This window comes from Amborella trichopoda, chromosome 5 (assembly GCF_054954075.1).
Source record: "Amborella trichopoda isolate Santa Cruz 75 chromosome 5, AtrichopodaSantaCruz75HAP2 v2.0, whole genome shotgun sequence".
NCBI lineage: Eukaryota > Viridiplantae > Streptophyta > Magnoliopsida > Amborellales > Amborellaceae > Amborella > Amborella trichopoda.
Genome location: NC_142340.1, coordinates 6317387 through 6343841, shown reverse-complemented (window position 1 = coordinate 6343841; position 26455 = coordinate 6317387). Strand labels below are relative to the sequence as shown.

Sequence of the window (26455 nt, the reverse complement as noted above, 5' to 3'; positions counted from 1 at the left end):
TTTGAAGAGAGAAGACACACCTGCCCTGAGGAAATAGAGGCGCTCCTTGGGGAGCAGCATCCGAGGATGATGACTTATTTTAGAACCGCCTGGTTTTGTAGGGAATTACAGATTCAATGTAAACATACTTGTATCCCTTTTGGGTTCATGAAATAAAATCTTCTCTTTGGTTTGTATCTTTGCTCCCGCTCTGTGCTCCACGATTTTTTTTTGTTTTGTTTTAGGAATTAGATCACACGTTGTATTTGGGAGTCATGTAGTGTGGGTAACCCTGCGGAGCAATTTATCGTTGTGCGGTCAAGACGTGTGCTATAGTCTAAGGTCGTATAACTTGGACCGACCCGTGAAGTAGTTTAACGTCACGTGGCCAGGACGTGCGCCTTTCGTGAATGCTCTTATCTTGGTGGATCTGTCAAGGGCTTTTTGCATGTGACTCTTGTGGATCTCAAGGCTCTGTAGCGCTTGCAACCTTTTTTCATCGAGTATGCCTAGCTCTTGGCAACGAAGCGCAGCCCATTCTTTGTCTATCATCCCGTAGTGGAGGGCTACCCTAAGGGAAGGCAATTGAATTTCCAGTGGTAACACAGCCTCGCCCACATACACTAGCGCGTATGGGGTCGACTGTGTTGGGCCTCGGGTTGTGATGTAGTAAGCTTAGAGAATTTCTGAAAGCTTCTCGTGCCAATCTCTCTTGGTGTCAGAGACAGATTTCCTTAAGGCATCACATAGAGTCTTGGTGAATGCCTCGACGAGGCTATTAGCTCTTGGGTGATACATGGTCGAGTATTTCCACGTGAACCTTAATTTCTCAACTAGCCTGTCAATTTAGCTACTTCGGAATTGGGGCATGTTATCAGAGATGATTCGATCGGGAACGTCGAACTGATATATGATATGGTGACTCACAAAGTCAGCCACTACAGTGTCGGGGACCTTCTTAAGAGGAATCGCCTTGGCTCATTTGGAAAAATAATCCATTGCAGCGAGTATGAACACGTGCCTCGAGGAAGACGGCAAGTCGATGGGACCTACAAGATCCATGCCCCATTATGTGAAGGGCCAAGACACCACCGTTGGGAGGCGGGGGTTTTGGTGGCTGATGAATGAAGTTCGCTATTTGATTTCCTCTGCTGTTTGATTTGACTATTAGGTTATCCACCTAGCATTCGACCTTTTCGTGGAGCATGTCCTCAAAGATAGTAGTCATAGCCCTTTGGTAGGTGGCCTCGACGTTTTTGAGGCCGAAGGGCATTATCGTACAGGAAAAGACTCCTTTCAAGGTTAGAAAGGTCGTGGATACTTCGTCCTCCTGGCCCATCTTTACCTGGTTGTAGCTGGAATAACCATCAATAAAGGAGAAGGCTTGACAATTAGTGGTCAAGTCGATCAAGAGTTTTGTGAAGGGGAGTGGGAAGTTCAATTTTGGGTAGAATACGTTTAGATCCCAAAAGTCAATACAGACCCTGATCTGTCCGTTCTTCTTTTTTACGGGTACAATGTTAGCCAACCACTTCGGGTATTTGACTTCCCAAATGAAGCGTGCCACTTTAAGTTTGTCCACCTCCGCCTCGATTTGAATTTCCAGGTCGGCCCTGAATCTCCTTGGTTTTTGCTTGACCTGCTTACATGTTAGGTCAATCCCCAACCTGTGGGCTGCTACACGCAGATCAAGGCCGAGAATTTCCTCATAATGCCAGGTGACAGTCGGCCCTCAAGAACTACGTATACTCTTGTTTTTCTTTGGGGGACATGACGACGGAGATGAAAGTGGGTCTTGAGTCGGTTTGTTCATCCAAGTATATTTCCTCCAAGTCGTCCGAAAAGGCCTGCCTACCATCTTTTAGGACATCTGGGGCTTCCTCTATTTCCTCATCATTAAGAGGTAATGAATCTTTGATGAGAGCATACACCTCCAGTGTTTCGGGTTCCACAGACTCCTGCTCGGCTTGGTCGATTTATGTCCTTGCTTGGGGGCCCTGAGTGGACGCTTCCTCAGGAACAAACTTTCAAGGGGATGACGGTGATTCTTGAGACACCGTTACATGGATGACTTTCTCAGCAGGGAAAAGACATGGTGGGAGGCTTGGTAGTCCTGGGTAATCAAGGCCTTCCTTTTGATGGTGTTGAGACGATGCGGCCTTGATTATGGCAAAGGGGGCAAGCATTCCTTTATCGTCATTCAGTCCCTGATTGCCAGATGGGTCGTAGTCCATTTTCTTCATAATTTAGTGAGCCTCCGGGCTGTATAGGTCCTACCTAGGCTTGATCGCGGCTACTAGCAAAGGGTCACTTTGTGGATTTGTCCGGATAGATGTCTCCCGAGTTCCAACACGAAAACTGGTAATGGAGCGGAGGAGATTTCAAAGGGACAGCTCCCTTCGTCTTGGATTTTCCCTTTCTTATTGCCTCCGCTTGGTCAAGTGAACTTTGGTCCTGCTCCCCTGGCACAAGCATTGGATCTCACGCCAAAAGCCCATGCTGTTGACAAAAACCTTTAGTAGGGCTGTGGTTCGGGAAGGAAGAGCCACTCCCCGCCTCCAGGTAGGCGAGCCAGGTCTTTGATACGGGGATTGGTAAGGCTATAATCTTCTAAAACTCCAGCATGTGGAAAGACTGGGCTGTAGGTTTGACTTTGCTTCTTCCTGTTTTCAAAGCGAAAAAGGATAGGACCTTAGGAATTTTAAGGGTCTTGGTTGGACTCCGTCAATGTAGCCTAGAGGGTTGAGGCAGGTCGCTCCTATCCTCTTCGACGCGTAGCGTGTCACGTGTCTGCAGAACTTTGAGCTAGTTTGTGGAATAATCAATCTGAGGCGTAAGAGTGTCGTCCGCTCCTATTAAAGAGGATAGGATGCGTAAGATTTTTTGACCGGCATTTGGCTCTTTTTCAGTTGTCCATGCCGCTTCAGCGTTGGGCAGGGGGACAAGGATATGCAACACTTTCATGTCTCCTTCATAGCAAGTGAGCGCGGGCACCGACGGGCCTAAACATGTGACTGTGCTACCTCCAGGTTTACTTTTGGCCTCTATTGATATGGCCACATGCGCTGGGGGGAGGGGGATCGGCATGCCTCCCATGTCCTTTCGGCTTGTCGGGTCTTCCAAGGGCACAGAGAGGTTATTGTTTACAAGAGTCATGGGTCTCCTTTCCTCCTGGTAGAGATGATTAAGTTACCTCGTCATGTCTTCCACATCCTCATGAGAGGTTTGAGCAGTTGTCCTCAATTTTGGGTCTGTTCGGGCTTTTGTAGGTAACACGGGCCCTTGGGGGAGTATTGGGTTTGCAAAGTAATACTTTGTGTCTGCATAGTGTGATTCAACGATTGGGAATGGCCCTTTGTCAGCGTAAACCACATGTTGCCTTCCATCCCGGCTATATTTGAAGCATTGATGAAGTGTGGATGGAACCACGCCATGCTCATGGAGCCAGAGGCAACCCAACAAGATGTTATAAGAGGTATTCATTTGGATGACATGGAACAAGGTGGTGGTGTTCAAGTCCCCAATCTCGAGCTTGAGCCAAATAGTGCCCGTCGGCTTTTCCTCCGATTGATTGAATCCTTGAACTGTTACGCAAGTGGGTTCGAGCTGGTCCGCGCTTAATCCATTCCAAGAAAGGCCCTTAGGGGCATTAGGTTCACCACGGACCCTCCATCCAGCATGATGCGATTGACGTGACAGTTGTGCCACTCATTTACCATAAAGAGGGGGCGGTTGTGTGACTTCTCACCCAGTTTTAAGTCATCATCTAAGAATGTGACAGTCATGCAATTGTTGAGTATGGCAGGGTCCACATCAACTCACTCGACTTCAGTTTCATACACCTCGGGACTGGAGAGTGCTTGCAGCAAGGCCAATCGGAGGTCATTAAACAACATGAGGGCATCATGGATGCTCAAGACGGTAGGGAGTTTCCTTAGATGTCTGACCACATCGTATTTAACTTTTATGAGCTTTGGGAAGGGCAGTTCCCTAGTTCTCCCTTATCTTGAGAGGAGCAGATAGTGCTGGGATGGGCTTTGGTTGGGAAGGATCCACCACGGCTGTCAGAGGAGCGGCAGCCGCAGCAACAAGCTCAGGCGGGGGAGGTCGGCTGCACTGTACGGTCGGAACAAGTGCAGCAGGAGTGAGATGGGGTGGAGGCTGTGCGGGCGTGGAAGTTTGGAGTGGGGTAGCAGAGGTGTTAGCCTGAGGTGTTGGCGCAGTCTCTAGACGTTGTAGGGGAAGGGGTGGTTCGCCGAAGAAGATGGTTGGCTCCTAGTAAGGGATTGGAGGTGAGCCGAGGTATTTCAGGGTTTTGGATGGAGGGGGCTTCCGATCCAACTTTAGCCTCCTTCCCGACTGAAGTCGCATCCGGTCCACCTGGGTTGTTGTGCATCCTTGGTGGAAAACCAACACGTGGCATGCTTCATGACTCAAGGGGCTGGCTTGGCCAAACTTCTCCAATGCCTTTCTCTGAGAAGACCTAGGGGGTTGCTAGCCCTTTGCTGCCATTGATCTTAGTGCTTGAAGACCTTGGGGGCACCATTTGGGTCGGTTGAGCTTAAGACGACCTTGGGGCCGTGTTTCCTTGGTTTGCTCACAACGGCCTTGGAGCCGTGGGTCGGATGGGCGAGACACCCCATTCATGCCCTGGTGGCGCAGCAGTGAGCGGCGTTGTCAGTTTCAGGCCTTTCTGTGTCTCACAACGGCTCAAACCTATTATGTTATGGCAAACCCTTCAAGGCGGTGGCCTCCACCCTTCGCTGTAGGAGCGACTCCCATCCCTTTTGCTTGTTTGAGCTGCAAATTCCAATGAATCCTTCCCCAGAATCGGAAACTATTCCAATCTCCTTCTTGGCAGGCTCGGTTCACTGATGCGTGAGAAATCCAATCAATTCGGGCAAAGTGTAGTGCCCAGGGAGGAGATAGTTTACAAGCAGCATCCTCTTCCTCGAATCTCATGCCTAGGGTCGGTTCGCGCGTTTAGGGAAGCTGGGGCGAGGATGGTGCTCTAAGGGAATTTCTTCGAGTACCACGTAGCGAGTGGCATGGAAGAAGTTGATGGAGCGGCAGACGCTTGCTCTTCTTTACAACTGGCAGCGTCTTTGGACCTGCACGTGTGTGTACGATCCATGGTGGTGTTTGGGGTGGTTATGGGACCAACCCTTTGTGGAGTGAGGGACAAAGTACTCGTGGTACCCGCTCGTTTAGTTGGTGAGGCCTCAGGGACTCGAACATACATGTGTACTTGTTTATGGGACTTTTGATTGTCTCCAAAGTCGCGTGTTCGTCGGGCCAGCCTTTGGGCTGCCCCAAACTAGAGCGTTAACATGCATGATGTGGGCGGTCTTGGGACCACCCATGTTGCGTCTAGGTCAGAAGAGACCCAAAATAGTTTGGGCAAGTGGGGTGAGTTGTCGCCTACCCTGACTCATCACAGTGACGGCTGGATCGCCAACAAATGATGTATGTGTATGTGTGCACGACGGTTGGGCTGCCACTCATGTGAGAGATGGTTGGGGTCACCTTTCGATTACCTGCGGAGGCAGTGGTTCTGCCGGGACCAACTGGGCAAAGAGGGGTAGTTGCGTTAGGACCATGTTGAGGCATGTGACTGGCGGGGTGTCCACCAGTGACAAGGTCCTTGTGTGAGGGGGTGGTTGTAGTGCCGCCCATGCAGTTGACATCAAGGGATTTTCCCTTGATGCCGGAAGAGGAGGGGCAGGGAGCTTGAGAACTCATACCCCGAGTTTTCCTAGGCAGGACTAGGATATCAGGGCCAGCCAGGCTGATTGAGTAGGACGCGGGGACGCAGGACCAGATGGTTCGCTCGCCCTGGGTGAGGTCGCAAATATGGGGATGTAGAAGTCCCCAATCAGGATAGAGGGACAGTGGGATACCATAACAACTTTAGAGAGAGAAGAAAGAGAGGTTGGTACCTGAATAACAGTCCAAGCCAATGATGGGATGACATGTCCCAAAAGGAGTCGCCAATTGGTTAGCCCTGGTTCTCGGGGTTCGACAGAGAACCCTCTCTCAAACAGCCTCGGGGTCACTCATGCACGGATGTGGGGGCACAGACCGGTGTGGGATACGCACGAGCATGAGGGATCTTGAGTGCATATAGGTACCAACAATGAGGGAGATTTTCGATAGCGGGGGGCGCTTTGAGATGCTAGCCTCACCGCTTGGGGTTCGTGGGACACATCAGGGCAGTCGGCCCTCTTGGAACAGTCACAAAGCCCTTCGATTGTGTGCCAGTACGGTTTGGACAAAGACTTTCTGCAGGTCGCAACCTCTCTACTCTCTCTCTGTAGCTTAGGATTGGTATGGGATCTGTTGTCTCTCCTTTGGACTATCCTTTAAAGGGGGTTGGCTGGCCAATGGAGGGGTGTGAGAGAACTTGAGGGTTAGGGCCAGTGGGTTCGCTTATCTCCATGTGTTTGTTGAAGACGTGATTTCTACGTGGGTCAGACAGTATGTCACGTAAGGAAGAGAGAGAGAGGTTTGGGTGTGACCTAGTTTAGGAGAGAGGGAGGATGGGTCTATGCACTCGGAGGTTTTTGTGAACCTGCGCACTCAGAGGTATTTTCTCTCCCTCAAAGTTTTATCTCTCCTCTCGACGGGATTAAGGACTCAGAAGCAAGTGACCAAAGGGACAAATGTAATGCCTTCATTTTATGATGAGTCAATAATCTGCCTAAAGAGAAAAGAGTCCCTTTACAAGTGACTTAAGCTTGCTTATATAGAGGATTCACCAAACAGGGGTGAATGCTAAGAAAACAAAGCTTAATTATAATTTAAGAAATTAAGAATAAATCCCGAAATTAGGCATAATGACCAAAATGACTTTGAAATCTTTTCTGCTAATGACGAAGTTGTCCCCGCATGAAGGTCGTTCTGCTGTGGCCCGATCTTGGAAGAATTTTTTGTAACTTGTGGCAATGGTTCAGATGATTTGTTAACATATCTTCAATGTCCTTACGATTTTGAGAATTTTGATGCCCTTTAAATTGTGTTGGGGTGGTGATTTTCCCACGGGGTGGAAGTCCGACCAGATTCGTAAACTTTTTTTGTCAATGCAGTTCAACTTGCGATGTTTTGCCTCCTGGATCTGCTTGCAAACAATAGAGGAGACAGTCACAATCATCTTTCATCAAATTTGGGATGATTTGGTTCTGGTTTGCGTTTTTGCCTACTTTGGGAGGTTGCCGAAAAGAGTGATTCTGGCAACCGAGCGGATTTACTTCTTTTGTGACCTGGGGACTTGCATCCATTGGACCTTGGATTAAATGCAAGAGTTGTACCAGTTTGCAGCCCTTTGTGAGGTGGTTGCATTGAACTTGTCCCCGGTGACCCGATGCTTGGACGTCGAGCTATGCTTCATTGGATTTGAGGCTTCTTCTTCTTACATCCTGGTTTTTTCTGGTTTTGTGGGCACCTTCTTTCCAGGTGAAATTTGACTCTAGGTCGCACCACAGTGCATGCCTTAGGTCAAAATGACGAGGCTGACATGATCTAGAACATATCTGGATCTGAGCTTTTCGAGGTTTCAGTAGAACGCCCCATGGGTCCTTGAAGCTACTCCCGAAACACGATGTCATAGTCTCCATGTTCGGGGGCTGGGTTGGTGAAGCCGCACCGCGCTAGTGTGAAACCCGCCTGTTGCGAGGACACATGGGCGTATACCCCTTTTGGGTAGTCCGATTGAGCCCAAATTTGGTCCCCGAGGGTTTTCGACATTTTGATTGTGATGGAGATGGTCTGGTGTAGTTTTGAAGTCGTTAGCATAAGGCTACAGTTGTAAGGTCCTTAATCCGATGGCACAGTATTGAGGTCCTATGTCTTAAGGCTTTATGCTACGGTAGAACTTTGGCTTGCCAGTGTCTGTTGTACGTCATTTTCGACATACCTCTGTAAGCCTATGCGAATAAGGGGAGAGCTGGTGATTGTCTGGTCACGTAGGTTCATGAAACACCTGTAGATCAAGATTGCGTTGAAAATAAAGCCTCCAACCTAGTGACCTAGGTGGTTAGGTGCCTCGATCTCGCCCTCAGTTCGGGATGATTTGGTGGCTTGGCTTCGAGTTCGAGATGGACCTAGGACCTGAAACCGCTCTCTCGGGAATCGTTTGAAGAAGACAAGGGCAGGAATACCAATAGGTGAGAGAGGAATTAGGGTGTGAGGTGGGACTTACCTCACCTAGGTTCGTGACACACTCGGGCTGACTCGCCTGGGTACCCTCTTAGATCACATTGGAATGCCTCTTGTACTTGTAACCAGTTCGAAATCGCCTTCTTTGGCCTATTTCTTCTCTTCCTATAGTCACACACACATATTAGAGTATAGACAAGTGGCTCTGAAGACCCCACCTTATCATAGGGTGAGCACACACAAGCGTGTGTATTCAAAGAAAAATGGAAAATGACATGATTGAGTTCGTATCAATTCGATAGCCTTCTGACGTCTCCTTGACAAAGGACCCTTAGTACATATTTTACAATAATAAAAATGCAAACTTAGTGGGCTATAAGAAAGCAGATGAGTGATGGTGAAAAAGAGGGAAGAAGTTTAATCAGACCGCTAGACTAGCACAATGGCAAGACTGGCATAGAGGTTAGTCAAAAGCAGTAGATAGACGAGCTTGGTAATTATACTGACACGACGGCTAGGCTGAACGATGACAAGACTACCACGGTAGTTGATCTGGTGCAACGGCTGATTTGACACAGCAGTTAGATGGGCTCGGTAACGAGACCGACACGACGGCTAGGCTACCCTGTGTCACGATTAACACGGCTGCACAAGGCTCAGCCTACCCTATGATCAAAAGAAAAAAAAAGGGGCGATGGAGAAATCATGCTCGGCGACATGCACTGCCATGTAAGACAGAAAATGAGGGAGAAAGATAATGCCCAGCAGTGTGTGTGCTGCTGCACAGGAAGAAAGAAAAGTCCCGCTCGGCAGCGTTCACTGTCGCACGAGATAGAAAGAAGAAGGAAAGGAGAGAGTCGCTCTCGACAGCATTCACTACCGTGCAAGACAAAAAGGTGAGAAAGAGAGGGTCAAGCTCAACTGCATTCACTGACGTACGAGACAGAAAGGAGAGAGAAGAGAGGGTTGCTCTCGATAGCATTCAAGACCGTGCGGGACAGAAAGGAGAGAGAAGAAAGAGAGGGTCATGCTCGACAAGACTCATAGCCGTGCGAGACTGAGAAGAAAGAGAGAGAAAGTTTTACTCACCAGTATTCATTGTTGTGGATATCAGAAAAAGGAAAGAGACGAGAGAGAAAAGGAAAGGAGAAGAAAGAGAAGGAAAGCAAGGGAGAGAAAGGAAAGAAGAAAAAAGAGAAGAAGGAAAGAAAGAGAGAGAACAAAGAGAAGAAAAACGAGAGAGGAAATTGTGCTTGACAGTGTTCACTACTGTGCAAGACAAAGAGAAAAGAGGAGAGAGAGGGTCACGCTCGAAACCCAGCAGTACTCACTGTTGTGGGAGATTGAGAGGAAACAGAGGGAAAATCGTGCTCAGCAGCATTCACTGTCGTGCACGACAGAAGAAGGAAAGAGAAGAGAGAGAAAAGAAAGAGAAAGAAGAGAGAGAAAATAAGAGAGAGGAAGGAAGAGAGAGAAGAAGAAAGAGAAAATAAGAGAGGGAAGAAGAGAGAAATAAAAGAGAAAAACAAGAGAGATAAAGAAGAGAGAGAAAGAAGAGAAGTTAAAGAAGAGAGAAAGAAGAGAGGAGGATGAAAGAGAAAGACAGAAGAGAGAAAGAAGAGAAGAGGATGAAAGAGAAAGACAAAAGAGAGAAAGAAGAGAGGAGGATGAAAGAGAAAGACAGAAGAGAGAAAGAAGAGAGGAGGATGAAAGAGAAAGACATAAGAGAGAAAGAAGAGAGGAGGATGAAAGAGAAAGAGAGAAGAGAGAGAAAGAAGATAGATAAAGAAGAGAGAGAAAGATGATGGAGAAAGAAGAGAGATGAAGAAGCGAAAGAAAAATGTTAGAAAAAGAAGAGAGAGAAAGAAAAGAAAAGAGAGGAAAGAAGAGAGAGAAAAGAAGAGAGAAGAAATTGTGCTTGGCAGTATTCATTGCTGTGCAAAATAGAGAGAAAAGAGAAGAGAGAGAGGGTCACACTCGGCACCCAACAATGCTCACTGACGTGCGAGATTGAGAGAGACAATCGTGCTCGACAGCATTCACTATCGTGCACGACAGAAGAAGGAAAGAGAAGAGAGAAAGAAGAGAGAGAAAGAAGAGAAGAAGAAGAGAGAGGAAGAAGAGAGAAAGAAGGGAGATAGAGAAGAGAGAGAAAATTGAGAGATAAAGAAAAGAGAGAAAGAAGAGAGAGAAAAGAAAATAGGGGAAAGAAGAGTGGGAAAGAAGAGAAAAAGATGAGTCAGAAAAGAGAGAAGAGATTAAAAGAGAGAGAGATGAGAGGAGAGAGAAAGAGTCATCTTAAGCTCAAGAGTACCAACCAAAAATCTTCTCTCTCCTCTCTCTCTCTCTCAAATGTGACCCAATAGTGAACAAGAGATGGAATTTGTATTAAGCAAAAGTGGGGTCCTTTACAATGAGATACGTGCTTGTTTGTATAGGGACGGGGCCCAAATATGGGTATGCAATTAATTTCTAACATAATTGTTGAAAATTAGGCATTAAAAGAATTAAAAAAATCTAATAAAATGGGGCAAAATGATGATTTTACCCCTGCAACAACAACCTGAGTAATTTCAAATCAGTCCCTATCATGGTTGTTCAATCATGTAAACTTTCTATGGCCAATTCGGGGCTTTTCAGGTCACCATCCGACTGAAAGATTACTCTTTTCTTGATGAGCTCGAGAAGACGATCATTTTGGTACCAATTTCAGGTCATGGATTTGAGTTTCGAACCATGATTATGACAAGGCAAAACATGGAAAAACGTGCAATCTTGATTTTAAGATTCAGCGCGTTCCACAATGTTTTTCACTGATTTCTTGATTATAGCATGATGAGGAAGTTGCCACGATCGTTTTGCAAAAAGAACGGCTCGATTTGATGCCCAGATGATCGTTTTCAAAATTGGGAAACTTTGGCCGGAGTTTGGATTATTTGTGGCCAGAATTGTAGCAACTTCGGACTCATCATGCGTCGAATCTGACCATTCATATGTGCGAGGTTTGGCTCAGATGAAGCACATGACCTTGTGCCCATAATGGGCCTGGTTTAAAGTCGATCCGACGCACGAGCGCTGTGGTAGGGGAGTTTGATAGGCGAGATACATGGCTGGAATTCCCTGCAACTTTTGGGTTTTTTTGGCGAACTTCTCTCTTCAATTTCTCCTGGCTCGGGCCATGTCACCGTGTATGCCATATATCAAATCTACCAGGTCGACGAGACAAACATGCTCTCCAAATTTGAGCTTGATCTAACTCAGGATAAAGATGATATGACTTTATGAAGTTTGTCGTAGAATTAATGATACACAATTTCCATAAATGAAAACTGGTTAGCCGAGGATTCACCGTAATAGTGTACGTTCTACCCATTTTGAGTAATTTGGCCGTAACTTGCTCTAGAGGCGTCCAAACGTACCTGGAACTCTGGGGTTTGTGACCGTTCTGAGTCCAACGGTGATGGTCTGGAGACCATCTGACATTCTGATAATGATGCTGTAGTTCAAAGCCCATTTTCAGTATGATAGAGGTAGGATTTCTTGAAACTGTTTTAATGTCTGCACTGCCTAAAACTCGTCGGATTGCGACGAAACTTGGCAGGTATTCTTAAGATACCCTTAGCCACGTTCTGACATGTTTTCGAACGTTGGAATTTTTACTTCAGATCAGTGCTTATTATCATACGGCTTCCGTAGTCCACAGGCATTTTGGTACTTGTGGACCTAGGTCACGAATTGCTCTCTCCTTATTTGCACCGATGTTACAAGTGATGGAAAATGACCTCAAACAGCTTGCCCCGTCGAATGTTGTACTTCGAGAGAAGTGAGAAGTACAACATTCGAAAAAAAATTGTTCCTTCGACTTTAGTTTTCCTCCTGGTCACCAGATCACACGAACGTCAAAGGGAAACCCGTGTAAAGCTACTTCTCGTAGGGGCTACCAAGGTGCTCAAACGGCTGAGGGTTTTGTTGGCTTACCCCAGACGTTGAGACTTTTATGGGATCTGTTTAATGTCCTCACCCATGTTGGACGTATAAGATAGTTTTAAAGTCTTCACCCTCATTGTTTGCTATTACACCAGGTGTGCTTTGACAAGCAGGGTACCTCTGTGGGCCCTATCTTACCGAGCCTAGTTGGGGGTTTTTGGTGGCAAACCCCGAATGTCTAGTATGGCGAGGGACGGATTTTGGCGAGGCGGTCTCGGTTGGCTTCACCCTGATTGTAATTACAATAGGATTGGCTTAGGGCTTAAGCCAATCCAGGATTGGCTTAGCCTGATGTTGCCTCCTGTGGGATGGCTTGGCCAATCCTGCATCAAGCCAAGCCAATCTAGGATTCCCTTCGCCAATCCAGAACACATCCCAGTTACAACCAATGACTAAAATAGATGCTCTATTGAGTTTGAACAGCATGCAAGTCACAAATAAGGCCTTTGAACAAACAACAATTACTTAGTTCACATTTTGGTCCATATTTAATTAACATCTCAACATGCCCTCTGATGATGAGATTAACGGAAGAGAAACATAAGTAGCTCATTTGTCTACGAATCAGAAATGCGAGCCATATGACGCTGTCTAAATCAGGAAATTATGGAGAAGCATTATACTTCATAAATGAAGCAAAATGTGCGACGGAAGATTAAAAAGAATTGGTTGTTCTTCACAAGATTGAATAATGATGAAAAATTTTAATAAAGGTGAACATTTTGTTCTGAGAAATGGCAAGAGGAAATCGATTAGCGGTTTCCCTTCAATCTTAAAGCAAGTAGGTTGGAATTGGGATCACTAACCTGATGAATGTTTTGAAGAGAGTTTAAGTGGTGGGTCATGGGTTGAGAGAATCAAGGATCGCGTGCGTGAATCAATCATGGCTTGCACAAAGATGAGATGGGGAGAGTTTTTGGAACAAATTAGAGTATAATTGAGGTAAAAGGAATAGAATAGAGTCATGGCGAAATATCATATACAACTTCAACAAGAACCTAGAGGAGAGTCATGTGGGACAAAGTTTTGAAACCCAAAGGTAGCTTAATCTAAGCTCGAGGCTTTAAAAGCATTTTATAAAGATGACTTTTAGGCTTCTCAAATAATTTTAAAAACTCAGTTACGTAGCCAATCTCAGACACTCAAGTAAGTTTTAAAGTCTATTGCTAAGCTAATAAATACGGATACAAATTAGAAAACCTTCAATACGAGTCTCATGCTAAGTTAATAAATACGGATACAAATTAGAAAATCTTCAATACGAGTCTCAATCACGATCATTGTTCGCAAAATTGCCAGATCTGACCGCTAATCACCCAGTTAGATTGAAACCGGCTAAGGGCTGGTTCCGGTTTTGGGTGGTTAGGGTGATCAACTGATATTTAATATATATATATATATATATATATATAAATATAAATTCTCAAAAATAAAGAATTTGATTTATAATGTATTTTTAAATATTCTTTATATTATGGTAAAGATTAAAATTTCTTTTGGTCATTAATACTCACTTTTATATTTTCCCATCTTTTTTAGAAAACTTTAAAAATAGCCCGAGGAAATTATAAAATGGGCTAAAATCCATTTTTTTCAATAATTTTCAACTTCATTTGATGGTGTTTTGTTTTAATCATTCTTTATGTACTTTCGTATTTTAGTAGATCTTTTTTATATTTTTTTAATTTTTTTTCAACACTTTTTACCGCCCAAGACTTGCCCGGTTAGAGCGGTTGAATCGGCCGGTTTACCGGTTAGGCCGGTTAAATCGCTTCCAGGCCCATGTCCGGTTAACCATTCCGGTTCGTATTTGTGAACACTGGTCAAGATGAATGAGCTCACCAACAAAAACATGAATGTTTCGTGCCTCAAAGATATTGTGAAAGGAAGGAAGCCTCCTAGAGGATGGGATCTTTTTATTAGTTAATCTTCAAAGAAAGGATTCATAAAGTGGATTATCTTCAAGAGTTCCACACCAATAATGACATTTGTCTTCTTAGGCTTTGGCTGAGTAGTAAGCATATCGGGTTGGGTGAGGGAGGTCAAGAATTCCAAACCCTGAAGTTTGTCTTGAAAAGCCCCAGTGGCCCCAAACAAATAGACCTGCCCTTTTCCCTTGAAGTTTGCCCCAAAAATCCCAAACAAGCTGAGACACGTTTTTTTAGGAATGGTCGTTAGGCTTGGATAGTCAAGGTGGTAGGTGCCATAATATGACATCTACAGTTCCATTCCTACCACTGAACTATTGAAAAGAAATTAATAAGAATGACAATTACTGACATGAGCTAATTATGCATGCAAGATGCAATATTGATGGACCATATATCACTGCATTATAATCATTCGTGGGGAATATGAGGAAGAATATATGACATTTTCTAAATAGTAATGGGTAATGATTAATTTTTGAGAGACCACATGATTTGCTGATAGTTTGGATTTTGGAATGAATAAAGACAGGCACAAAGCTACAAACAGATTCCCTTATTTGATAAGGGGTTTGGAAAGAGAAGGCCCTACTTTCTAAAGCATTAAATTCATATCTTGATACTAAAAAATGTGGTAGTTACATTTTAGGTAATACTTGATATGATTGTGCTTGCTTTGGCCATTTGTGGAGAAATAAAATAATGAGAAGAGCCTAAAAGGATAAGGATTATTTACCATTACAATTAAGTGGACATAAGAACTATAAATAATGTGGACAATCAATCTATGTTAAACCCCATATGAATAATTAGCTCACTGTTATTGGGATTTGATTTATAAATGGATGTTATGTTCCTTAATCATCAGCTGACTACTGAAAATTTATTGAACAAATGCTTATCACAAGTAACGATGACTTGTTCCTTTATTTCCCATTCTAGTCGCCTTGATTTAAGACACAATTAACAAGCTCATTGTTGGATATTAACCCAAAACTCATTGGCGACAGTCTAGCTATTATTAATGCTGACTTAGAAAGATTTAAGACTTCATAAATCAGGTGGCTTCCTGTTTGTGTTTTACATACAATTTTAATTGCTTTATTTTCATTAATGCAACTATCATTTCTCATGAATGGAAAAAAGGACAAATGAGGGAAAAGTTAACAAAGATAAATGTCACATTCCATTCTGCAAAACTGAATAACACTTCCCCTTCCCAAATACCAGAGTAAATAATCTCTATACCCTATTACTCAACCCAGTCATGCATTAAATAAATCAAGGTTATAAAAATAAATGCATGCAATATTTTAACCGGAGAGAAACAATCACTGAGCAAGAATTTTGAGCAGAATCCATGAAAATATAAACCTGAAAAATACCAAATCAAATCAATAGAAGTAGAACTAAAGCTATTAAACTGCTAATTACAGAGTGAACTAAGAAAAACAAATAAAGGGAAACCAAAAAGGGAGAAGAAACCTACTTATCGAAGAAAACTCCATACCACGTTCAAGTTTCATCAAATTTCTAATGAAATTCTCATTTCTTCGGCATCTTCCATCAAAACTCACACAAAATTCACACATATTTATTTGAAACCCAGCTTTTGCCTTCTGACTTTCCTCCCAAACACGACCAGTTTTGGGCCATGATTGATTAATTCTGCCAATTAAAAAAAATAGAGCATTGGGGTTGGGGTGAATTTCAACCAAAGGGTGGGCAGCATGCGGTTTAAATTTAAAACTTTAAGGGGGGGGAAAGTAAATAACTAAAACTTTAAGGCTAAATAACTAAAGGAAAAAGTTTATTCAAGTGCCAGGGTCTACATAATCAAACTAGGGTGCACCTCAAAAAATCATTAGTGGAGGCGGTTTCGATGCCCAAAATTACTCAAATTGATCATCTCAACCTCAAGATAGGTGCACATGACCGAAAATGGATTTCAAGTCTCAGAAATTATGAATCTTGTAATGTGTTTTTAAACTCTCAATTTTCAAGATGGTTGAGAGTTCAGAGATCTACTCGATCTACATTATTTTTAAACATTAAATTTTATAACTAGATATGAAAAATAAATTTTTAGGCCATTACAAAGATTTTCACTATTGAAACAACATCTTTAGGCATTATTTGAAGGCGCGCTCTACTTTGATGGTTTAGAGCCTCGGCCTTATAGAAACCACACCCCATACCTAACAGTGAGGTCATCTAACACAAAAAAAACCGAATAAATCTGAATAAAGTTTGGCGCACTAAAATGTAGAATTAAGGTGCACCTCTAAAATAGTTCAAAAATTGTTGTTTTGATGTTTAAAAAACATCTAAATAATCATCTCAATATCGAGATGTATAAATATGGAGGAAAAAAAAAAAAGATTTCAAGTCTTAAAAATAGTACATCTTGCAACACATTATCTGAACCGTCTATTTTCAGGATTTCATACGTTTACTGCTTGATTTGAATAATTTTTGGAGTTTAATTGTCACGCCCCAAGAATTTACAACACTGATATTCCTTAGATGTGACAGTCAAAACATATATACATCTCTTGATAGGACAAATTTACAGCGGCGAATTCTTACAAAGTAACAAAAAACAGTTTAAGCACAACTACAATATCTTTCAGAGTTGATCCTGACGAGCATTCAAAATGAAATCGTAATTATTTTAAAAAAATATTTACCATAATTTGATGAGTTTGGCTAGTCAGTAAGTGATCATCATAATCCTAAAAATAATCATGATTGAAAGATATCAATATTTTCAAAAAAGAGATCTATTAACAGAAATGCATTAACAGTTTCACTTTCAAAAATGCATAATTAAGTATAATCCGAATAATTGAAAGGCATATAATATTTTAACGGCAGTGTATAATTCAAAAGATTTCACAAAATACCCTACTGGCATCCCAAGTAGGTCACCTATATACCCCATCAGCGACTTGATGGGTCCACTTAATCCCTATCGGCGTCCCAGATAGGTCCACTTAATCCCTGCAGGTCCACTTATACCTCACCGGCATACCAGATGAGTCCACTTAATCCCTACCGACATCCCAGATAAGTCCACTTATACCTCACCGGCGAACCGGATGAGTCCACTTGCATACTTAAAGTATTTTTAAATCTCTTTAAACATTCGAAAGCAGCAATATCATGTACTCAACATATTACTGAAATTATTAATATGAATTTCACTGAAACCATTAATAACAGTCACTTTCAATAACATTTCAAAAATAACCAGTCAAATATTTTGGGCTCCAATTTAGAAAGGTAGCAGTTCGTAAAGACATTCTAGCATAATAGCCAATTTAATATGTATAGAAAAACTCATATAGAAATTCAAGAATACGTAATCATCACAATTTATGGGATGTCAATTCGTAAATAAATATTTCACAGACAATGCTATAATCAATTGCAAAAATATCAGTTTTCAAATAATAAGGCAGTCATTTGCACATGAAATTTACAATGTCTAAATATTAAAAAATAGTAGAAGAAATCTCACAATTTTACTAACAGCAGAAATATCACATTTATTTCTAATAATTTTATTTCTAAAATTTTCTAACAATAGACAAGAAAAATAAATAAATAAATCTATTTCTAAGAATTTACAGCATTTAAAATTTCTAATTTCATTATTTTATTAAAAATATTATTTTTCAAAATAATGAGGTCGCTTGCGCATAAAATTTATCGCGCCTAAAATTCATGATAATAAGCAGAAATAATTATTTCATTTCATTTTTAAAAACAACGGATTATTTTTCGAGATAATGAAGTCACTTACCTAAAATATTTGAGAAGGAGCTTCCGAAAAAAATTCGGCTAGAGAGAGGAGCTCCCTGCGTTTCGGCTAGAGAGAGAAAGATCTCAAAAAAATTTCTAGGGTGGGAGTCCTCACTTCTCATATTTTAATTCATAAGACACCTTATTATTTTATTTTATTTTATTGAGTTACACCTCATACATGAGATGTAACGCTTATATTACACCAGAATGTTTAAAGCCCACGTCCACTAAAGGATGCGGCAAGGCAGCAAAAACTTAAACCAAAAGCTTTTGAAAGTAGTGATGGTCCCTAAAGACCATCATGCTCATAAGGACCATAACTTATTAAAAGTTTCCTTTTTTTTAAAAATTTTTTTTTAAGATTATTACATTAATATTTTATATTAGAAATAAAATAGATTCTCATACCATCCTAAGAATTTTCAACAGCAAAATTACATCTCCTTACCAAGTTTGAAGGTGCACCTTAATTTAATTATTTAAGGTTGTACTTTAATGAATTATTTAATATTTTACTGATGTTTGATTTAACTTTAAATACGCAACAAATCATACATGATTTCAAGTTGGAATAGTAGACAACAGGTAAAATGTTAACTAGTTGAAAAATAAGGTGTATTTTGACAAATCTTCCTAACTAAAATTTGGCTTTTCACTTACATGAGATAGGACTTTTGACTTAAGGAGATAACGGCCTGTTCAGAGTGGGATGGAAAACGGCGACTTGCTTGTGTAGATACCCCAAATGCTGTGTGCTCTGCACAATATGAATCTTTGGATAACTTGAACAACTTCAAAAAGAGAATTATTTGTGAGGGAAAATTGTTTCGTGCTGGCTGGACCGCATTCCTACATATGCTGTCCAAAAAGCGTAAAGCATCCATGTTTAAGACGGATGCAAGTTCATGTTTTATCTAAAAATAATGAAAACTAATTGTTCAAATGTTTTTTTACTATAATTATTATTTTTAGTTTTTAAAACTTCTTTATTTTTTCATATTCATGATCTCCATGTTGGAGATTACATGTTCTTAGAAATTAAGTCTTAAAATCCATCTCAAAATCTCCATATGGGTCATGTCATACCGCATGTAGATGACATCACACCTCATATAGATGACATCACTTATCTCCTAATGACCAAAAATACCCTTATTAAAAATATGCTCCATGTACAAAACAATGGTATAGAAGTGTCCAAAATTTGTTGAGTACAATGATAAATTACTTCATAGTATGATAACAGTGTTTCGCCCCACTACGGACATGCTATGTACGTGGCGGTTTATTGAAAGTAAAAAACGGTACATTTTTTTTATAAAAATTCCCTTTTTCGTACATAAAAATTTAATTTTGGTCGAACATTCACGTGGCTTACATGGGTTGTCGGACCGCTCTTTGCCATTACCGGACCCCGTTAAACTAAACAAAATGCCGGACCGTACTTTGGGTTTGTTGCTGGACCGCATAGGCCTGTTGTCGGACCGCTCTTTGGCAGTGACGGGCCGCATGGGCCTAATGCTGGACCATTCTTTGTCAGTGTCGGACCGCCATTTGTACTGCTGGACCGACATTACACTGTCGGACGGCCTTTTCATGGGAAAGAGGAGAGAGACGCGTGGGTAAAAACAAGGGAGCGTAGAGAGAGACACGTGGGTTTGGGGTATTTGTGAAGAAAGTATATTTTGGGATAAAAAGTGAGAAAAATATTTTTGTTGTGGGTAACTTGCATAGAAAGCCTAGTATTGGGGGTTATTTGTAATCTTCTTTTTACCTTTTGTGTAAAAAGATTATAATCATTCTTGTCGCTTAGATTTTAAAATGGGTGGTTGTAAGAGTGTCATGGATTATATACAAAGTTCTAAAAAAATTTCGAACTTCGTGACTCACCCTAAGCCATCCAATTTTACATTGAATGAGTGAGAATAGTTGTGACCTCCATATACAAACGATAAATGGTCTCTTTATAGACAATCCTTTTCTCAAAATACTTGAATCCAAATCAGTCGTAAAGAAATTCTAGACTTTTAGACCACCAAAAGTCGAGAAGTTTTGTTTATTATAGCATTCATCAAATGAGCATGCATTAGTTTTAGGAAAATTCTTTTATGAAGCTGTCTTACTCCAGAAATTTGCAGGTATTACACTCACTACACACCCAATGAGAAGAGTGATGTTTATAGCTTTGGGATTGTTCTTTTAGAGCTAATCTCAGGCCAGCCTGCAATAATCACCAATGAGAAAAAGACTCATATTTTACGTTGGGTAACTCCCAAACTCATAAATGGGGACATTGCAAGTGTGGCTGATCCAAGATTGAAGGGGGAGTATGAGATTTCTTCTATGTGGAAAGCTGCAAAGATAGCAGTGGCATGTACACCAGACACTGCCAAAGAGAGGCCCACCATGAGTGATGGTATCACTGAATTGAAGAGCTGCATAGAGATAGAGAACTTAAAAAAATAATCTTATACAAGCACTCCCACTGGTTCAAATTCAGTTGATATAGAAATTGAACATTGAACAAGTATCTGATCTTTTACCAAGGTAGTGGGTAGCTTGCAAAACCCATTATAGACTTACTGAAATTTATTGGAGTCTCAATCAGTTCAGGAAACAATGTACATTTGTGTCCCTCTCACTGTCTTAGTTACCTCGATAAAATTGCTCTCAAGCATGAGGATGTATACTATACTGGATCCTTTGGCCCATGAGTTGATAAACCCGTGTTTCAAATCAAAACCTTATCATGCCAAACTTTGGTTATGTTAAAACCTGATTATTAAAACAAGATCGTTTGGATGGTTTGAATGATATAGGTTATGCAAATCTCATGAAACTGTGTTTTGAATCAAAACCCCAAACTTCGATCATGTAAAAATAGATTTAAAGTTTTAAAAATAGTGCATCTTGTAACACATTTTTGGACAGTCAATTTTGAAGATTTTTAAGTTTTAATAGATCTACTCGATCTACACTGTTTTTGAAGCTTTAAATTTTATAATTAAATATAAAAATATATTTTAATGTTATTATAAAGATTTCCAGTATTGAAACCACATTTATCGACACTATTTGAATGTGGGCTTTACTTTGATTATTTAGAGCATCGGCATATACAACCGCACCCTCTAACAAATTGCAATTTTTGTAATATTTAGCTTATAGGGAACAATATCATTTTAGGGTCTTTCGTAAAATCATTAAGGGGGTCAAGACATCTAAATTGATAATAGAGGGTTTACTTTCTAGTTTTCATTTCGTTTAAGTACCTCGTTCAAAAATTAATCTTGCTTAAATTAAATAAAAGCATTTCAATAGTTTGAGCCCACATAAGAGGCCCCAACCAAATGATGGGAGCATCCCTGCTTCTTTTTCTTTACCAAATGTTGTCACATTTATTGATGGAGGTCTCACAGGAAAAAAATTACATCATTAGATACAGAAAGAGAAAGCAAAGAAGCTCCCCCTTTAGCAAGATAATCTGTCAAAAAAGCTCCCCATTGAGCAAGATAATCTGGCCAAAGAGTTCGCCTCTCTGTAAACATGGAAAAAAGCTACAAATAATGGTTTAGCCAAATCAAGAATTTGCAACCAGCAAGATCTGAGCTCCCAAGGAACCCTTTACTCTTTGTTACACCATTTTATTACATTCATCGAGTGACCTTCGATCACACAACAATTACCAAGATTTCAAGAAAAACAAATTTCAAAGCTTGAAGTAAAGCAAGTAATTTTGTGTGATTAGTAAGGGCAATACCAACTGGTCCTGCATAGGTAAAAGTTATATTACCATAGCAATTCCTCACATCACCATCAATACCTGCCGCTCCTAGATTACGCCAAGAACTATCGTCAATGTTCAATTTGAGCCCACCTAGACTCGGTGCAACCCAAATACTTCTTGGTCTAGTATTGAAATCCCCCATCACAAGCATCCCTGCTTCTTCAACATGGGTCAAATTGTTGAAATGCCCATGCTTTGTTCAGGTTTCCATCTTTAAGCACGGGTACTTTGAGAATTTTTAAATATATTTTTGGAAAAAAATTTCTGGGTAAAATGAAAGTTAAAACGTGAACCATAATGTTAATTGACATCTTTTGACTCCTTAGTGATTTTGCAATAGATTGTAGGTGCTTAAAATGATATTTTCTAATATACATATATATATATATATATATATTCTTTAAATTTTATTTATATGATTTGAGGACTACCATTTTCCTCTCTTTTTTTTTATATATGTTAATGGTGGAATGGAGGGCAAGAAGTTGTATTGATGCATCCACCAGTCTACGATGTTATACTGATGCATCCACCCCACAACCACGCTTACCCCAATGCCATTCCCAACATTTGTCATGTTTCTAGGTTTGAGCCCACATAACCATTGGTTTAGCGAAGGTAATCTGCTCCATTTTTTGTGCTAATCATTTCCATGCACATTGATACGTCACAAGGTGCATTAGTTTCACTCAATGTTATCAGATTTGCTTAAGAGAACTCTTTATTTTTGACAAGAAAGACAAGAACCTTTGTCCCAGGGTGGTTCACGAGAAGTCATCAAATATGTTTTTAAATTAAAAAAAATTGGCACTGTTGTAAAATTCTTAAATATAAAGACATAGCTTATACAAATACGAATAATTTTTTAAATTGTTTTTATGTGTTATGGCCTCTTTTGTATGAATAGGGATTACTTTTGTAAATTTTATTGATATAGTCAATTTAGTGGAAGAGATTAATTTGCTTTCCTTCCATTTAGGGCCTGAAGCCAAAGACATTCGGTAATAATTGGGGCATAAATAACTCAACAAGGGCACGCCCAAGAAAAAGAATTAAAAACACTAGAATACCAGGTACCCTTAAACTTTTTAGAGGAATCCTAGTATTATTTCTATTTCTATCGGGTACTCTCCATAAAAAGGAATCTAGTCCTAATCTTTAGGGAAGACAAATTTATAAATAAAAACTAAGATTTGAAGGTCTAAAAGTCTATTTTCAAATTGAGGTAAGGCATTCCAAATTGTGCCAAAATATACACTTTTGGTGGTCTAAAAGTCTATTTTCACTCTTAATTATAGAGTTCAAAACTCTAAAAATGGCACAAATCGAGTAGATCTATAAACACTTGAAAATATTTAAAATTGATGGTCCAGATAATGTGCTACATTATGCATTATTTTCATGACAAATTTTTTTTTCCGATATCTATATATTCGAGGTTGAGATGATCAAGTGGATGGTTTTAATAATGACAAAACAACCTTTTTCCTTAGACTTTTGATTGTATCTTATTTCTATAGTATAAAGATGACGCCTTAAACATTTTTCCTATTTCTAATGGAAATTATATCATGCACTTCAAATGTATAATATTAGTTATATACACTTAGCTTTAAGTCTGTCAAGGGGCATCAGCTCTCCACTGCCTATTGGTAAGGTTGTATGGCGTATGGCTGCTTTTTGTACACCTTAAGTACATATAGGCTATGCTCAATATTTGAAAACTCAAAATTCAAATGCTTTACTATGAGAATAATCATTTAGGAACTATAATCATTTAGGAACTATTAGGTGATTTCCAAAATTTCAGATCAAAAAAATTCTCTCAAGCAGGTCTTTTTTTACAAAGGGAGTGGATTCCGCGGGAGCACGGTATCCGTACTCCGTTAGTATTACAACTAGTACATACTCGCCAAGTTTCACATAGAGACTCAAACTCGAGACCCCTGATGAGTCCCGATTACGAGCCTTGCTTTTGAACATTGGTTGCATTTGACCACTCAAAAGAATAGTAAATACTATATCAATCTACATATTGCAATATCCTAGCCTTTCCTTAAGCATTTGGTGGAACCATGTATTCTAATTTGGCTTGAAAGTGCTCATAACATTAACTCTATAACTTTTACCTCCTTGAAAATTTTGATCAATAAAAGATAATCATGGATGGGCTAAGGCTAGGTGATTAGGGTTGTGGGGCACTACGATATGTCGTCTTGAGTTTTTTTTCTACCACATATAAGAAGTCTTTCTATATAGAGCAACCAAAAAAACAAAAAATAAGGGATACTCTCAATATGCCTCACTAGAATAGTTCCTTAGGATTAGTTTGAGTATATTAGATTTCAAGATCATGGCATTTGTTTGCTCTTGAGAAACTTACGCTCGGACCCTACAAATATCTGTTACTATATTTTTTCCAAGAATTTTGTATTTTACACTCATTCTCTTTTTATCTTTTCGTTTACTTCACTTCGAACCTTGAAGATCCGAAGCAATAACAACTTTCGACCAAAGTATGAAAAGTTTTCTTACTCTAACTTCAGACCTTAAAGTTTTGAAACAATCTATGGATCTTAAGTTTGATCCCTGAAGATATGAAGTTAATACTTTTAACAAAAAAAAGTATTGCCACTTTGGACCTTCAAGATCTGAAGTGGTAAAATAATTATTGATATCGGATCTTGAAACTCTAATAAAAAGACTAGAATTTATTTACCACTGATTTGGATTCCAATATTTTGAGAAAAGGATTGTCTATAAAGAGACCATTTATCTTTTGTATATGTAGGTTACAACTATTCTCACTCATTCGATATAAAATTGAATGGCTTGGGGTGAGTCACGAAGTTCGAATTTTTTTTGGAACTTTGTATCTAATCTATGACATTCTTACAACCACCCATTTTGAAATATAAGGGACAAGAATGATTATAATCTTCTTACACAAAAGTTAAAGGGAAGATTACAAATAACCCCCAAGACTAGGCTTTCTATGCAAGTTACCCAGAACTAAAATATTTTTCTCACTTTTTATCCCAAAATATACTTTCTTCGCAAATACCCCCCAACCAAAAAAAAAAAAGTCTAAACTACACTCCCTTATTTTTACCCACATGTCTCTCTCCTCTTTCCCACGAAAAGGCGGTCCGACGTATTCTTAGGGCGGTCCGACAGTGTAATGTCGGTCCAGCAGTACAAATGGCGGTCTGACACTGACAAAGAATGGTCCAGCATTAGGCCCATGCAGTCCGGCACTGTCAAAGAGCGCCCGACAACAGGCCTATGCGGTCCATCAACAAACCCAAAGTGCGGTCCGGCATTATGTTTAGTTTAACGGGGTCCAGCAATATCAAAGAGCGGTCCGGCAACCCATGTAAGCCACGTGAATGTTCGACCAAAATTAAATTTTTATGTACGAACAAGAGTATTTTTATAAAAAAAATGTACCTTTTCTTACTTTCAATAAATCGCCACGAACATAGCATGTCCATGAATGATTATAATGCAATGGGGCGAAACACTCATATTCCCCATGAATGATTATAATGCAGTGATATATGGTCCATCAATATTGCATCTTGCTTGCATAATTAACTTATGTCAGCAATTGTCATTCCTATTAATTTCTTTTCAATAGTTCAGTTGTAGAAATGGAACTGTAGACGTCATATTGTGGCACCTGCCACCTTGACTATCCAGGCCTAGCGACCATTCCTAAAAAAGCGTGTCTCAACTTGTTTGGGATTTTTTGGGCAAACTCCAAGGGAAAAGGGCTGGTCTATTTGTTTGGGCCACTGGGCTTTTCAAGACAAACTTCAGGGTTTAGAATTCTTGACCTCCCTCACCCAACCCGATATGCTTACTACTAAGCCAAAGCCTAAGAAGACAAATGTCATTATTGGTGTGGAACTCTTGAAGATAATGCACGTTATGAATCATTTCTTTGAAGATTAACTAACAAAAAGATCCCATGCTCTAGGAGGCTTCCTTCTTTTCACAATATCTTCGAGGCACGAAACATTCATGTTTTTGTTGGTGAGCTCATTCATCTTGACCAGTGTTCGTAAAATCGAACCGGAATGGTTAACCGGACATGGGTCTGGAAGCGATTTAATCGGCCTAACCGGTAAACCGGCCGATTCAACCGCTCTAACCGGGCAAGTCTTGGGCGGTAAAAAGGTGCTAAAAAAAAATTAAAAAAATATAAAAAAGATCTACTAAAATACGAAAGTACTGAAAGAATGATTAAAGCAAAACACATTCACATGAAGTTGAAAATTATTGAAAAAAATGGGTTTTAGCTCATTTTATAATTTCCAAAGGCTATTTTTAAAATTTTCTAAAAAAGATGGGAAAATATAAAAGTGAGTATTAATGACCAAAATAAATTTTAATCTTTACCATAATATAAAGAATATTTAAAAATGCATTACAAATCAAATTCCTTTTTTTTGAGAATTTATATACATTTTTTTAAGTTTTTATTTTTTAAATATCGGTTGATCACCCTAACAGCCCAAAACAGGAACCGGCCACTGGCCGGTTTCGATCTAACTGGGTGATTAGCGGTTAAATTTGACAATTTTGCAAACAATGATCCTGACTGAGACTCATATTGAAGGTTTTCTACATTGTATCCGTATTTATTAACTTAGCATGAGACTCGTATTGAAGGTTTTCTAATTTGTATCCGTATTTATTAACTTAGCAATAGACTTTAAAACTTACTTGAGGGTCTGAGATTGCTACTTACATAGCTGAGTTTTTAAAAATATTTGAGAAACCTAGAAGTCTTATTCATAAAATG

The 26455-nt window shown here is 40.1% G+C and overlaps 1 pseudogene; it reads left to right on the top strand.

The window, feature by feature from the left end:
- The first annotated feature begins 19289 nt into the window (after positions 1-19289).
- LOC148781908 (putative LRR receptor-like serine/threonine-protein kinase At2g28960 pseudogene) lies at positions 19290-20324 on the top strand (annotated as a pseudogene).
- The last annotated feature ends 6131 nt before the right edge of the window (positions 20325-26455 follow it).